Raw genomic sequence first — 17,170 nt, forward strand, 5'->3', positions numbered from 1 at the left:
GGCTTTTAGGGTGCCTCGGTGTCGCGATGAGAACCTAAATGATGTACGCTTAGGCTTTTAGGGTGCCTCGGTGTCGGCAAACCCTAAATGATAAAAGCTTAGCTTTTAGGATGCCTCGGTGTCGACAAACCCTAAATGATGAGACCATGATCTTGTTCCTTGACAATAACCAACTTTTTGACCAAACTTTTTTCCTATTTAGAGCGAAACATGGCCCACAACGATGAGGCCGGTGGTTCAGGCGACAAGCAATTCTGGGAGCTGTCCCAGGAGTTGGAGGAAGAACCTCACCGCTATGAGGACACTGTGGAAGACACCGATCCTGACTACACAACCCCTAGTGGCGTCGGGGATGACACCACTGATGATGGCGCTGCGGATGCCACCACTGATGATGGCGCCGCATGCACATATGGCAGCCAACCGAAGAGGCAATGGAAGGCCCGGCGCCCGAGCGTGCTCGGCACCGTCAGGGAGGAATTTACTGAAGTGAACTCTGACGCGCATCCGACGACGCCCAAAGAAGTAGTCAAGGGGTACTCGATTCAGCTCGGGTGCATTCTCCGGAGCTCCGTCTCGATCAACACCGAGAACCTAAGGCATAAGGACCGAAGGAATTTGCGCAGCCTCCTCTTCACGAAGCTACATGAACGATACAAGTTCCCCGTTGAGTTTGCAAACACACGCCTCTCAAGGAATAAAGTGAACGGTGCCGCCCTCACGAGGATGAGCACGACCTTGTCTACTTGGAAAAGCACGGTGAAGGAAATGATTGAAAAAGGTGATAGTTATGAGAAGATCAAGGCGAAATATCCTTTGATGAGCGAAGATGACTACAAGGAGTTCAAGATCAAGTGCGAGAGCAACGCAACCTCCGAATCAAGTCAGTAGGGGAAAGAAATGCGGAAGTTGAACTTAGGGGTCCACCAACTCGGTCCCGGTGGTTACAGAGTGGCGGAGCCTATATGGTACAAGGAGGACGCGGAGCGTGCTGAGCAAGGCCTACCGCCCCGCTTCGAGAAATACCGTGACAAGCAGACCAAGAACTTTCTCAGGGCCTAGTACAAGGAGGACCCGGTAACAAAGGAGCTTACCACGAATCCAAAGACCAGGGCGCTTGAGCTTGTTCTGGTAAGGAATACATCCCCCGCGTAATTAGCTCCATATGATTGCATTCTAATTAATCCCCAATATTTCTAAATGGTTCACGTTCCTTCCGCAGGACAATGAAAGCAGTAGTGCGGGGTCGTCTCAGAGATCCCCTTTTGACACCCCTTTAAATAGGGCGTTGAACATAATGAAAACAAGGATAAGCTCAGTAAGCCGACGTCAGCTCGTCGTGTGGCCGGCAAAGGCTTGTCCACAAAATGGTCGTCATCCTATACTGCTGGTGGGCGAAAGGAGACAAAGACCAGCTCGGAAAGCCAGTCGCGCGAGGTTGAAGCACTCAAGGCACAAGTGGCGCGGATTCCGGAGATTGTCCAAGAGCAAGTGCAACAACAACTAGGAACGACGCTCAACTCCATGGTGCTTAAGTTGATTCATGGGCTGACGACGTGGATTGTGGGCGGCCAACAGGGGCCTCCCCCGGTACCCAGCTTCACGGCCAGCAACTCGCACAACACGCAGGTGGCACCATTGGTGTCTTCGGCGGAGGCGGTATTCGTGTCTCCGGCGCCGGCACGAGCACTAGAGCTTAATGCACCCGGGTGTACGCCGGCCGGCACCTCGCCAGCAAGTGGCCCCTGCATTAGTTGCACGCCCGCCGTTGCCGGTGCCTCGACATCAGCCGAGCTCGACGACATCATGGTAACTAAGCCTCTCGGTCGATGACTTCATCTCCTTGCCTTTGACTGGGCATCCGTGACGCCCTACATGTTTTCGTAGGGCGCCGCCAATGTTCCTTGCACTCTCTTGCACTTCGTGGGCGGCGAGTTGGTCGATGTCGCCAAGGGAAGAATCATTCAACCAGGCAACCCCGTGTTCCACGGTAATTCGATGCCACCCATAGTGTATAGGGTTGAAGTGGTTCGGGTGCTGCCAGGCTGGGACGAGCTGTTACCTCCGATTCGACCCGCTGGGGCTGACGAAGAAGATGAGATGACCCTCAGCGCCTGCGTTAGCTGGCCCCTGCTTTGGCCGAAGAGCCAGATTCGTTTGGGGGCAGGGGACACCACCCCACAGACAAGACCGTCAGTCATGCCAGTGCCAAGCCATGGCAAGAACGCCGCAACGCTACCGGACATCCCTATGGCACAGGATCCGGACATGCATATGGCACATGATCCGGACGATGATGACAATGACGATGGTACATTTACTAACGTTGATAAGTACTTTGCCGAACATGGGTACGGTGACGAGTTCTACGGGCCTCCTTCTCAAGAACCCAACCAAGACGACCGCGATCTAGCTGGTACGGCGGAGAAACCCAATTGCAACAGGCGTTGTTTGGCGTTCAGTTCTCAGGAGACGCCTCCAGCTGCCGCCTTTACCGAGCCTCAGATAGCCGAGGTGCGAAATATTATCAGCCCCAACACGCTCAAGAAGGCGGTCTGTGAGCAGAACTCGGTCCCATTACAACAGATCAAGAAGAAGGGACGGAAATGAAAGGCTAAAAAGGGCGCCGGTGCGAGCCAGCCGGCATCGAGGACGATCCGTGCTCAGGGCGGGCCACCTTCAACTAAGGATATCTTGAGGAGGGTGCATGTGGCGGGTAGGGCGATCCTACCGACAAATATGCTCAATGCTGCAACCGGTGCTATGCGGAGTCTGTATGACAGTGTTCTTTCTTTGGAGAAGCGGTGTCTCAGAGAGAATGATGTGGCATACCCGGTTTTTGTGGCCAAGGTGCCAGAGGGCAAGGGCTTTGTGGATGGCGCCATCGGGGGTACGATCGTCCTGCGATTTGATGACATCTTTGCTATGTTTAACCTTCATCAGCTGCACTACACCTTCGTTCGGTTGTTTTCGCTGAGTATGGAGATGCGGATCATTAGAGACAAGACCCCGGACATTGTGATAGTCGACCCCTTCTACATGCGTGCCAAGCTCTTGGGCAGCACTGGGGACCGCCAAGTCACGAGTTCACACCTCGAAGGCGTCATTCTGGCAAACCCAGATAAGGATAACTTCCTCGTGTCTTACTTTCCCGAGTAAGTCATCCCTTAACCGCCCCGTAACATATGATTTCTTAGATTTTGACTGTTTTTTTCTAACATTATGTGTTTTGTGCAGTGACACACATTGCACACTCATCCTCTTAAACCCGAAATATTCCATGGCCACGTATTTCGACCCGAACCGTGACTCCAAGATAGACTACACAAATATCAAGAAAGTTCTTGATGATGTTCTCCCCGGCTGCGCCAAATCTGGAGGCACCTTCACCAGGCCAGTTCGTAGGTACCGCAGGCACGTGTTCACCCACAATACTAAGTTCTGCTGCGTCAAGCAGCCGCCTGGCGGTCAGAAGGATGCCTACTACGCCCCCATCACATGCAGGCGATCGTACGGGACCATCATCACCTTTTGCTACCAGATAATCTCAAAGATTGGGCCGCGAGCTTGTCGGCAATCCAGGACGCGGACATCAGACAAGAATTCTTTCGCATCTAGTCAGAGTTTGCGGAAATCATCCATCAAGATGTCCTTCATACCTCGGGGCAGTTCTACCTCAGATATCAACCGTCCAACAGTGAGATAGACACAACGCTGCAAATGCAGGCTGACAACGCTCGCGATTTCATGACCATCACGACAGACGGCGGCTTCATCCATGCTCCGGTCCCATGAGTCGAGTCGAAAGTAGTGATGCTATGTGTAGTTCTGAAACATTGATTGGCTCATGTTGTAATTAAACTTTAATGAATTGTATGTCTCTTTGGTTTGGACAGTCGTTCAACTTAGATGTAATCGATGCTATTTATTAGTAGGACCATGAATCGTGCTATTAATGTCTTGCTTTTCTCTTCCGATCCTTTTATTCCATACTTATATATTGCTCATGTATTGTCTGTTGTTTGGCTTGTGCATAGAGATGTCGTCGTATGTCGTGTACAAGGGTAAGGTTCCCGGAGTCTACGACGACTGGGAGGAGTGTCGGAGACAGGTTCACCGTTTCAGCGGTAACAGTTACAAAGGGTACACCACTAGGGCGGAGGCGGAATCTAGATACGCCCGCTATCTAGCGGGAGAGAGGAGGGAGCGTTGGAGGAACCGGATGAAGACCAGTTTCATCACGATGATGCTCATCGTGATGACCGCAACTCTCTTCTATGTGATGGTAGTTTAGATGATCGATATCGACTTGTAATGTGAAGACAAACTTGCTACTCGCGGTCTCGAGACTTGTAATGTTCTATCTTTGTTTGGTCTTTTGAATTTGGAGACTAATATGATGAATTGTATTCGGAGACTAATCTTCTATTGTAGTCGATGAATCTGTTGTTGCTGTGTGGTGCTGTCTATATTCTGTCCAATAATATATTTTGTAACCTGTGCAAAAATCAGAAAAGTAAAAAAACGTAATGTTCATACTAATGGCGCATCATCTCAAAGTGCGCCATTAGTATGCCGAAAGATACTAATGGCGCATCACTACACAGTGCACCATTAGTATGCCAAATGATACTAATGGCGCATCACCCCACAGTGCGCCATTAGTATGCCAAAGCACATGGGTAAATATGGCCCCCTGGAGGCGCACTAATGGTGCATGTTGGTCTATACTAATGGTGCCATCAGTATATAATACTAGTGGCGTGGTACTAGTGGCGCACCAGTAGTGCGCCATTAGTAGGCAAAACTGGTGCGCCACTAGTAGGCCTTTTCCTAGTAGTGCATCTGGATAGAAATGGGCTGTAGAATAGAATTGCATGATCATATCATCATTCCACTTGGTGAGATTCTGTCCAAGAAATGTATCTACTCCACAAGCCTTGAAGTTGTCATAGACTCCTGGATAGTGATCTTCATTTTCCTTGATGTACTCCCAGTCAACCCATCTCATGTCACACACTATGGGCTTCTTGTCAAGCAGGACAGTCTCATAAAAGTCTTGTTGTTCCTTTGTGTGGAACCTGTAGGCCATAGCAATTCTCCTCCTGACAGCATATGGATCAGACTGTCTCCACAATCTCAATCCCGAATCCTTCCTGATTTTCATATTTTCTGCAACAGGATGTGCATCATTGTGGTCAGGGATCTTGGGCCTGAGATTCCTTAGCACTTGGGCTTCATCATCTTCTTCATCAACTGTCTCAGGCACTGGGGCCTTGTTCTTTTCTGCAGCTGGAATGTTTCTAGTGCTTCTCTTTGGAGCAGACTTCTGAGCTAGAGCTTTGGGAGCAGACTTGGGCTTTGATGGAGCAGCCCCTGACTTTATAACATCTCCCATAAGCTTCTGAGCTTTGGGTGCTGGAGTAGCATCCTCTTCCTCTTCTTCATCATCTCTCATCATTGATGGCTTGCCAATAACTCTAGAATGGTCTTCTTGACCCTTTCTTTCCTATTCTTGCCTTCGCCTCCTTCTTTGGGTTCAAGAGTGAACTCCATTGTTTCTTGAGTGGAGGCTCTAGCTTTTGACATTGGAACTCTTCTTGCTGGAGCCTTTGTCTTCATTCCAGGCTTACTTGCAGCAGCTGTACCATACTCCTTTTTAGCACCTTTTCCCTTGAAGTGTCCTCATCCTCAACAGCCACATAATCCTCATCTTCAGAATCTGAGGTTTTCTTCTTCCTTGTCCCGGAATCTGCTTTTGGCAAGTTACTAGGTGTGCTCCTGCTGCCCTCATCATAGGTGTTGGAGGGACTAGTGCCCTCACTCAACTGAACCTACTCTTCAGACTTGTTCTGACTATCACTTTGATCAGACATCTTCAGGCAAACTGTCAGCAGACCCTGTGAATAGGTTGTAGATGAGGTAGAGTAGATGAGCATCACAAAGTACAGAGGTTTTGCAAAACAATTGAGCCAAAAAGCTTAGTTTTAGTTCTCTACAGAAGTGATCTCGGAGCTACCGAATTGACAAACTCGGTGATACCGAAGCAACACTTGGAACCTAAACTAGTGAACTCGGTTGGGCCGATTCACAGTTTGGTGGCACCGAGATTTCTAGGGTTTCACAGAATCTTGAACTCGGTCACACCAATTTGCATGTTTCGGTTGGACCGAAAAGCACATGTGCAATGGCCAAGGCCGAATCGGTGAGACCGATTTCTACATTTCGGTCGGTCCGAGATGAGTTCTGCGGAGAGCTAACCCTAAAATTTTCGAATCAATCTAGACCTAAGGAAGTTTTAGCTGGATGGATCAATCTCAATCGTGGCAAGAAACATGGCATTGTCCTTGTGCTAGGAATTGGAGTGAAAAAGACAACACAAGGGGTCGAACACTTACCCTAGAGCGGCGAGTGTTCGCTACGGCAGCAACGGCGGAGCAGATTGCCGTTCACGGTGGCGGAGACCAGCGGCGGGAGGTCGCTGGCGGCGAGAGGACGACCCGGAGACCCAAAGAGGCAGAGCAGGTTACGCACGGGTGAAGGGTTTCAGAATTTTTTCCAAAATTTGACCCGTCAGTATATATAACCTGACCCTATCGGTGTGACCGAGTGGAACAACTCGGTGGCACCGAGATGCAAAACTGCAAGCAGTTACTGCAACTCGGTATGACCGAAAGGTTCTAATCGGTTGCACCGAGATTGAAAACCTAGATCAACTAAGTGATCTCGGTAGGACCAAAAATGATGAATCGGTCAGCCCGAAATGCACAAAGAGGTTTTGGAAATTTAAGTCTATGAGGAATCGGGGACTCCGAGTGCTCCTCACACAGAGTGGTTCGAATCTGACTTGATCAATCTTTGTGATGTAACATGAATAGAGTTTGAGACGAGGAAGGCATAGATAGCTAGAGGGAGTTCTTAGGCATTCTTGTCCATCCATTTGGCAAAAGAGAAAAAGCCAAACAATCAAAGCAACAAATGTATGTCCTCGAATGAGAAAAATATGCATTCAACATGCTCACACAATAATATAGCAAAAGAAATATGTGACAAAGCATGCACAAACACTCTAGCATCTATCAAGCAATTGGCGATGACTAGATCATCTATATATGAGTATATTGACTTAGGAGTCAAATGAGAACATTTGTTCATAGGTCACACTCATCATTTAAGCACAAGTGGGGTTACCACTTTTACATAAAGCATGGTTGTGCTCACACCATTTGAGTTGCTTTAGCTCAATTTTTAGAGTAAAGCTACCCCTAGATGTGATATCCCCACTAGTAGAAAAGGGGGCTTTGGTCCAGGCTGGGTAAGCCCATTAGTCCCGGTTCAGTCCAGAACCGGGACCAATGGGTGCATTTATCCCGGTTCGTGCGACTAAGGCATTAGTCCCGGTTCACCTGGGCCCTTTAGTCCCGGTTCGTGCCACGAATCGGGACTAAAGGGTGCGATGCCCATTAGTCCCGGTTGGTGGCACCAACCGGTACTAAAGGTTAGACCTTTAGTCCCGGTTGGTGTCACCAACCGGGACTAATGGGCTTTGAGGCATTACTCCCGGTTCATGGCACGAACCGGTACTAAAGGTCCCATTTTCAAACTCCCCCCCCCCCGTGGACCGCCTTTTCAGTTTTAGAAAAACAAAAGAAAATGATTGAAATGTCAATAAAATAAAATAAAATAAGTTTCCCATGTTATATGTGGTCTAGTTGTTGGGAAAATTTACAAATATGAATTTCGACTTTATTTACAAAATCTCTCTGGAATTTGTAAAATGGGCATAACTTTTGCATACGAACTCGGATTAAAAAGTTTTTTATATGAAAAATCATCTACTTGAAAAGTTACATCCGATGGAGACCGCCTATGGCCTGTTTGCAAATTTGTAGAATCCTCAAATTCCAAAAGGAAAAAAAGTTATGCTCAAATTTCAGTTTTTTTAAATTTTCATTAAATCTGGTCAAACTATGGTCAAACTACTTATTCAAGAAGTATTAGTGTTACTAAATAATTATTCAAGAATATTAGTGTTATTAAATAATTATTTCAGTTTTTTTGAATTTTGGTCAAATCTGGTCAAACTATGGTCAAACTATGGTCAAACAATGGTCAAACTACTTATTCAAGAAATATTAGTGTTACTAAATAATTATTCAAGAATATTAGTGTTATTAAATAATTATTTCAGTTTTTTTGAATTTTGGTCAAATCTGGTCAAACTATGGTCAAACTGTGGTCAAACAATGGTCAAACTACTTATTCAAGAAATATTAGTGTTACTAAAAAATTATTGTTTTTTAGAACAATAGTTTCAAACTCAAACAGTGAAATGTGTGACTTCATGCTCAAGCTAAACTCCTGAGGGTTAATAGGATTGACATCTTACTATTGTCAGGAAAACAACGAGTGCAGACTTGGAAACGAGGGAGAATAGAACCCGGAAGTTAAGCGTGCTCAGGCTGGGGGAGTGGGAGGATGGGTGACCGTCTGGGAAGTTAGATGATTTGGAATGATGAGGTATGATTAGAGATTGAATTGAGTATTGATGAGGGGTGATTAGAGATTAGAGGTTAAAATAATTCAGAAATTTGAAAATAAAAAAAATTCAAAAAAAATTTAAAAAAAATCAGAAAATTTCCTTTAGTACCGGTTGGTGTTACCAACTAGGACTAAAGGTGGACCGGCTGGGCATTAGTAACGACCCTTTAGTCCCGGTTCAAGAACCGGGACTAAAGGCCCTTATGAATCGGGACTAAAGGCCCTTTTTCTACTAGTGCCCCCTAAGAGGGATGAACTAACCTTGGGTTTTGTCGATGATGACTTCATGTAGGTAATGAAGATGTGGATGCTCAATGTTGATGTAGATCATTTGGAGCATTCCATTGGAGTGAGTTGCACTTTCAATACCTACACGGGTTAGTCCCACAAGGAACAAGCAAGGATATCCATAGACATAGAGTGATGTATACACAAGATGATGTCCATGAAAGCATTAGGTTACCTTGTCCCTTGCCTTACCAACAAGAGGGTTTGTGACTCCTTGAACTAGTGCAAGATATGGAAGTTGTTTGCACTTGTTATTGCCAAATGATAAGAGTGATGTATGTTGGCGGAGTCACCCTCAAGAACTCTCTAGTTCTTCTTCTTCCGGATCCACAACATCTTGATGGGAATCCTTGAAGTTGTAGTCGTACTTGATGAGGTAGAACCGGATGTAGTCTTGGGAACCCACTTGACCAAGGCCTTGGGAGCTTCTTCAAATGCATCAATCTCCTCTTGAAGCTTGTCCTTGCCTTTTTGCTTGTGGTCTTGTGGTGGAAGATCATCTTGAGCTTGTGTTCCCTTGAAAGTAGTAGTATAATACTTCTCTTGTTGAGGAACAAACTTCGTCTTGGGGTATTGATCTTCTTCCCACTCAACTCCATTGGCATTGAAATTTCATTCAAAACCAACACCTTGATTCTTCCGGTGCCTTCCTTGCTTGCGTATAATTTCCTCAAATTGCTTACCTTCCGGCAAGGCTCTTGTAAACACCTTTCTCTATAATTCCCTTCAATAAGCTATTTTCTTGCTCAAGTGTAACTTGTCTAATAGAGTCATTAGTGGAATCAAGATAACTACTAGAAGCAACAACATTGGATTTGGCATGATTGTTGTTACTACTAGATGAAGAATCTTGCTTGTTCTTGTTGCTAGATTTAACTTGTGGCATGTAAGTAGACAAGAGTAAATGCTTGGCAATGTAAGAAGAACTTTTCTTGCGAAGATCATCATTGATTGCTTTTAAGAACTCATGCTCTTGCTCAAGGTTGAGCTTTTCAAAGCATAGCTTCTCATGGGTCTTTAAAAGTTCTCGATGATCTTTCAAGGTAGTTTCATGAGCTAACTTAAGAGTGTTTAGTTCTTTAGTTAGACGCTCAATCTCCTTCTTATCATCGTCATTCATTTTATCTTGATTAGCATGATTAATAGCAAGTTCATCATAGTTTTCATAACTAGAGTTGTCAACAAGTAAATCATCATCTCCTAGCAAATCATCTTCATCACTATTGAAATCAACATACTCGGGGCGTGTTACCTTTGGACCTTTAGCCATGAAGCATCTTCCAATTCCTTCATCTGGTGAGTCAAATATGTCGTTGGAGTTGGTTGTCACAAGTGCTAGTCCGGCAACACCTTCATCTTGAGTATATTCGGAGTCGGAGTGATAACTTCTTTCGGAGTGATGGTCGGAGTCAGAGCTGGATACCCATTCACCAACATGAGCTTGATGCCTTCGTTTTGCGTAGCTCCTTGATGACTTGTCCTTCCTTTCCGAATCCTTGCTTCTCCGAGAGGGTCTTCGTTCATAACGATCATCTCTACTCCTCCTCTCTCTTGATGGTGATTCTTCTCTCCTACTTCTTCTCTTGGGAGAATGTTCTCTTCTTTTGTAGGGAGACGTACACTCATTGGAATAGTGTCCGGGTCTTCCACAATTGTAGAAGTTACGCTCACGACTAGAAGATCTTTTGTCATTGTAGGACCTTGACTTGGAACTTCTTTCCTTGCTTCTACTCTTGTAGAACTTGTTGAAGTTCTTCACCATTAGGCTCAATTCTTCATTAAAGGTTTGCTTCTCATTTGATGATGTGGGGGCATCACATGAGGCTTTGTAAGCACCACTTGACTTGTTGTGAAGCTCTTCCTTATCCTTAAGTGACATCTCATGAGCAACAATTCTTCTAATGACTTCCGTTGGCTTCAGATCTTTGTAGTTGGGCATCATTTGGATCAATGTGCACACGGTATCATATTTTCCATCCAAGGCTCTTGGGATCTTCTTGATGATGAATCTATCGGTCATCTCTTCACTTCCTAAGCCGACAATCTCATTTGTGATGGGAGCAAGACTAGAGTACATTTCAGCGACACCTTCACCATCCTTCATTTTGAACGTGTCAAGTTGACTTTGAAGCACATCCAATTTGGATTCCTTGACGGAGTCGGTACCTTCATGCATATCAATCAAAGTATCCCAAATTTCCTTTCCATTCTCAAGACGGTTGATTTTGTTGAATTCTTCGGGGCACAATCCGTTGAAGACAATATCACAAGCTTGATCATTGTATCGCAGCATATTCAACTCTTCCGCGGTAGCTTCACGGTTCGGCTCTCTCCCATCAAAGAATTCACCTTGCAAGCCAATACACACAATAGCCCAAACGACGAGGTTATGTCCAAGAATATGCATTTTCATCTTATGCTTCCAACTAGCAAAATTTGTACCATCAAAGTAAGGACCTTTATGGTGGTAATTTCCCTCGCTAGACGCCATACTCTCCTAGGTTGTGAAACCAAGGCTATGACCACCAAAAGCTATGGAAATCAAAGCAAATGGAGACCAAAGCTCTGATACCACTTGTAGGATCAAAAGTATGTCTAGAGGGGGGTGATTAGACTACTTGACCAAAGAAAAATCTAGCCTTTTCCCAATTTTAGTTCTTGGCAGATTTTAGCAACTTTGCACAAGTCAAGCAATCAACTTACACATGCAATTCTAAGAGTATAGCAGCGGAAAGTAAAACAATTGCATAGGAAGGTAAAGGGAGGAGTTTGAGGGAGCAAAAGGCAATGTTGACACGGAGATTTTTGGTGTGGTTCCGATAGGTGGTGCTATCTGATGTCTACTATGCAACCTTCTTCTTGTAGACGTTGTTGGGCCTCGAAGTGTAGAGGTTTGTAGGACAGTAGAAAATTTCCCTCAAGTGGATGACCTAAGGTTTATCAATCCGTGGGAGGCGTAGGTTGAAGATGGTATCTCTCAAACAACCCTGCAACCAAATAACAAAGAGTCTCTTGTATCCCCAACACACCCAATACAATGGTAAATTGTATAGGTGCACTAGTTCAGCGAAGAGATGGTGATACAAGTGCAATATGGATGATAGATATGAGTATTTGTAATCTGAAAATATAAAAACAGCAAGGTAACAAATGATAAAAGTGAGCGTAAACGGTATTGCAATGCTAGGAAACAAGGCCTAGGGTTCATACTTTCACTAGTTCAAGTCCTCTCAACAATAATAACATAATTGGATCATATAACTATCCCTCAACATGCAACAAAGAGTCACTGCAAAGTCACTAATAGCAGAGAACAAACGAAGAGATTATTGTATGGTACGAAACCACCTCAAAGTTATCCTTTCTGATCGATCTATCATAGAGTTCGTACTAGAATAACACCTTAATAGACAAATCAACCAAAACCCTAATGTCACCTAGATACTCCAATGTCACCTCAAGCATCCGTGGGTATGATATACGATATGCATCACACGATCTCATATTCATCTATTCAACCAACACAAAGAACTTCAAAGAGTGCCCCAAAGTTTCTACCAGAGAGTCAAGACGAAAACGTGTGCCAACCCCTATGCATAAGTTCACGAGGTCATGGAACTCGCAAGTTGATCACCAAAACATACATCAAGTGGATCACATGATATCCCATTGTCACCACAGATAAGCACGTGCAAGACATACATCAAGTGTTCTCAAATCCTTAAAGACTCAATCTGATAAGATAACTTCAAAGGGAAAACTCAATCCATCACAGAGAGAGTAGAGGGGGAGAAACATCATAAGATCCAACTATAATAGCAAAGCTCATGATACATCAAGATCGTACCACCTCAAGAACACGAGAGAGAGAGAGAAAGATCATACACATAGCTACTGGTACATACCCTCAGCCCCGAGGGTGGACTACTCCCTCCTCGTCATGGAGAGCGCCGGGGTGATGAAGATGGCCACCGGAGAGGGATTCCCCCCTCCAGCAGGGTACCGGAATGGGTCTAGATTGGTTTTCGGTGGCCATGGAGGCTTCTGGCGGCGGAACTCCCGATCTATTGTCGTCTTCGATGTTTTTAGGGTATATGGACACATATAGGCGAAAGAAGTCGGTCAGAGGCGCCACGAGGGGCCCATGAGGGTGGCGAGCGCGCCCAAGGGGGCATGTGCGCCTCTCTGCCTCATGGCCACCTCGAAGCTTCCCTGACGTCTACTCCAAGTCTCCTGGATTGCTTCTGTTCCAAAAATAACTCTCCCGAAGTTTTCATTCCGTTTGGACTCCATTTGATATTCCTTTTCTTCGAAACACTGAAATAGGCAAGAAAACAACAATTTGGGCTGGGCCTCCAGTTAATAGGTTAGTCCCAAAAATAATATAAAACTGTATAATAAAGCCCATAAACATCCAAAATAGATAATATAATAGCATGGGACAATCAAAAATTATAGATACATTGGAGACGTATCAAGCATCCCCAAGGTTAATTCCTACTCGTCGTCGAGTAGGTAAATGATAAAAACAGAATTTTTGATGTGGAATGCTTTCTAGCATGTTCTTCAATGTATTTTTCTCTATTTGTGGCATGAATGTCCAGATCCGCAAGATTCAAGATAAAAGTTTATCGTTGACATAAAAATAGTAATACTCCAAGTATGCTAATCAAGCAATTATGTCTTATCAAAATACCATAGCCAAAGAAAACTTATCCCTACAAAGTCATATAGTTTGGCCATGCTTCATTTTTGTCACACAAAATGCTCTCATCATGCACAACCCCGATGACAAGCCAAGCAATTGTTTAATACTTAGCCTTTTCAAACTCTTTCAACTTTTACGCAATATATGAGCGCGAGCCATGGACATAGCACTATGGGTGGAATAGAATATGATGATTGAGGTTGTGTGAGAAGACAAAAAGGGAGAAAGTCTCACATTGACGCGGATAATCAATGGGCTATGGAGATGCCCACCGATTGATGTCAATGCAAGGAGTAGGGATTGCCATGCAACGGATGCACTAGAGCTATAAATATATGAAAGCTCATCAAAGAAACTAAGTGGGTGTGCATCCAACTCGCTTGCTCACGAAGACCTAGGGCATTTGAGGAAGCCCATCATTGGAATATACAAGCCAAGTTCTATAATGTAAAATTCCCACTAGTTTATGAAAGTGACAACATAAGAGACTCTCTATCATGAAGATCATGGTGCTACTTTGAAGCACAAGTGTGGAAAAAGGATAGTAACATTGTCCCTTCTCTCTTTTTCTCTCATTTAATTTTTTTATTTGGGCCTTTTTTTTTCTTTTGGCCTCTTTTCTTTCTTTTTTCTCTCTTTTTTTCGTCAGGAGTCTCATCCTGACTTGTGGGGGAATCATAGTCTCCATCATCCTTTCCTCACATGGGACAATGCTCTAATGATGATCATCACACTTTTATTTTCTTACAACTCAAGAATTACAACTCGATACTTAGAACAAAATATGACTCTATGTGAATGCCACCGGCGGTGTACCGGGGTTGTGATGAATCAAGAGTGACATGTATGAAAAAATTATGAATGGTGGCTTTGCCACAAATACGATGTGAACTACATGATCATGCAAAGCAATATGACAATGATGATGCGTGTCATAATAAATGGAAAAGTGGAAAGTTGCATGGCAATATATCTCGGAATGGCTATGGAAATGCCATAATAGGTAGGTATGGTGGCTATTTTGTGGAAGATATAAGGAGGCTTATGTGTGATAGATCGTATCATATCACGGGGTTTGGATGCACCGGCGAAGTTTGCACCAACTCTCAAGGTGAGAAAGGGCAATGCACGGTACTGGAGAGGCTAGCAATGATGGAAGGGTGAGAGTGCGTATAATCCATGGACTCAACACTAGTCATAAAGAACTCACATACTTATTGCAAAAATCTACAAGTCAACAAAACCAAGCACTACGCGCATGCTCCTAGGGGGATAGATTGGTAGGAAAAGACCATCGCTTGTCCCCGACCGCCACTCATAAGGAAAGCAATCAAAGAACACCCCATGCTTCAAATTTGTCACATAACATTCACCATACGTGCATGCTACGGGACTTGCCAACTTCAACACAAGTATTCATCAATTTCACAATTACTCAACTAGCACACTTCTAATATTACCACCTTTATATCTCAAAACCATCTATCAAGCATCCAACTTCTCTTAGCATTTACAATTTATAACCAAAATGAATTACCATGCTGTTATAAAGGAATCTCAAACTGATATAAGTGAAGCATGAGAGATCAATTATTTCTATAAAGTAGAACCACCGCCGTGCTCTAAAAGATATAAGCGAAGCACTAGAGCAAAAAACGATATAGCTCAAAAGATATAAGTGAAGCACATAGAGTATTCTAATAAATTCCAATTCATGTGTGTCTCTCCCAAAAGGTGTGTACAGCAAATATGATTGTGGTAAACTAGAAAGCAAAGACTCAAATCATACAAGACGCTCCAAGCAAAACACATATCATGTGGCGAATAAAAATATAGCTACAAGTAAAGTTACCGATAGACAAAGACGAACGAGGGGATGCCTTCCGGGGCATCCCCAAGCTTAGGCTTTTTGGTGTCCTTGGATTTTACCTTGGGGTGCCTTGGGCATCCCCAAGCTTAGGCTCTTGCCACTCCTTGTTCCATAATCCATCAAATCTTTACCCAAAACTTGAAAAACTTCACAACACAAAACTTAACAAGAAAATCTAGTGAGCGCCGTTAGCGAAAGAAAACAAAACACCACTTCAAGGTACTGTAATGAAATCATTCTTTATTTACATTGGTGTTAAACCTACTGTATTCGAACTTCTCTATGGTTTATAAAATCTTTTACTAGCCATAGATTCATCAAAATAAGCAAACAACACTCAAAAAACAGAATCTGTCAAAACAGAACAGTCTGTAGTAATGTGTAACTAACGCAAACTTCTGGAACCCCAAAAATTCTAAAATAAATTGCTGGAAGTGAGGAATTTATGTATTAATCATATTCAAAAATAACTAACTAAATAACACTCTCCAATAAAAAATGGCAGCAAATCTCGTGAGCGCTAAAGTTTCTGTTTTCTACAGCATGATCGCAACGACTTTCCCCAAGTCTTCCCAAAGGTTCTACTTGGCACAAACACTAATTAAAAGCATAAAGACTCAATCATAACAGAGGCTAGATGAATTATTTATTACTAAACAGTAACAAAAATCAAGGAACAAAAATAAAGTTGGGTTGCGTCCCAACAAGCGCTATCGTTTAACGCCCCTAGCTAGGCATGATGATTTCAATGATGCTCACATAAAAGATAAGAATTGTAACATAAATAGAGAATAATGAAGAATATGACTAGCAAATTTAAGTCTAACCCACTTCCTATGCATAGGGATTTTGTGAGCAAACAATTTATGTGAACAATAATCAACTAGCACAGGAAGGCAAAACAAGCATAACTTTAAAACTTTAAGCACATAGAGGGGAAACTTGATATTATTGCAATTCCTACAAGCATATGTTCTTCCCTCATAATAATTTTCAGTAGAATCAGGAATGAATTCAACAATATAACTATCATATAAAGCATTCTTTTCATGATCTACAAGCATAAAAAATTTATTACTCTCCACATAAGCAAAATTCTTCTCATTTGAAATAGTGGGAGTATCATAAGAAACTAGAATACTATAAATTGTTTACACATTAAAGGGGCAATGTTCAGAAAAAGGGTAATCATAATCATGACAAGTTTTATAAATATAATCATCACTACTTTTATAGCATAAGTATCATCACAATAATCATCATAAGTAGCAACTTTGTTCTCATCATAATCGATTGAAACCTCTTCCAAGATAGTGGAATCATTACTAAATAAAGTCATGACCTCTCCAAATCCACTTTCATAATTATCACAATAAGATTCAGCATCCTCCAAAATAGTGGGATCATTACTTCCTAAAGTTGACACTCTTCCAAACCCACTTTTATCAATATAATCATCATAAGTAGGAGGCATGCTATCATCCTAATAAATTTGCATATCAAAATTTGGGGGACTAAAAATATCATCTTCATCAAACGTAGCATCCCCAAGCTTGGGACAAACATTAATTGCAGTGAATATATTCTCAAACATGTCATTCTCATCAAACATAGCATCCCCAAGCTTGGGCCTTTTCATATCATAAGCATAATCACTCTCACATTAATAGTATGGATAGCACCAATAGTATAACAATTATCATCATCAGAATGAGTAATAGGAGCAACATCATTTGGGAGGGATACATTTTTACCTTTGCTTC

This window comes from Triticum aestivum, chromosome 2A (assembly GCF_018294505.1).
Source record: "Triticum aestivum cultivar Chinese Spring chromosome 2A, IWGSC CS RefSeq v2.1, whole genome shotgun sequence".
Taxonomy (NCBI): domain Eukaryota; kingdom Viridiplantae; phylum Streptophyta; class Magnoliopsida; order Poales; family Poaceae; genus Triticum; species Triticum aestivum.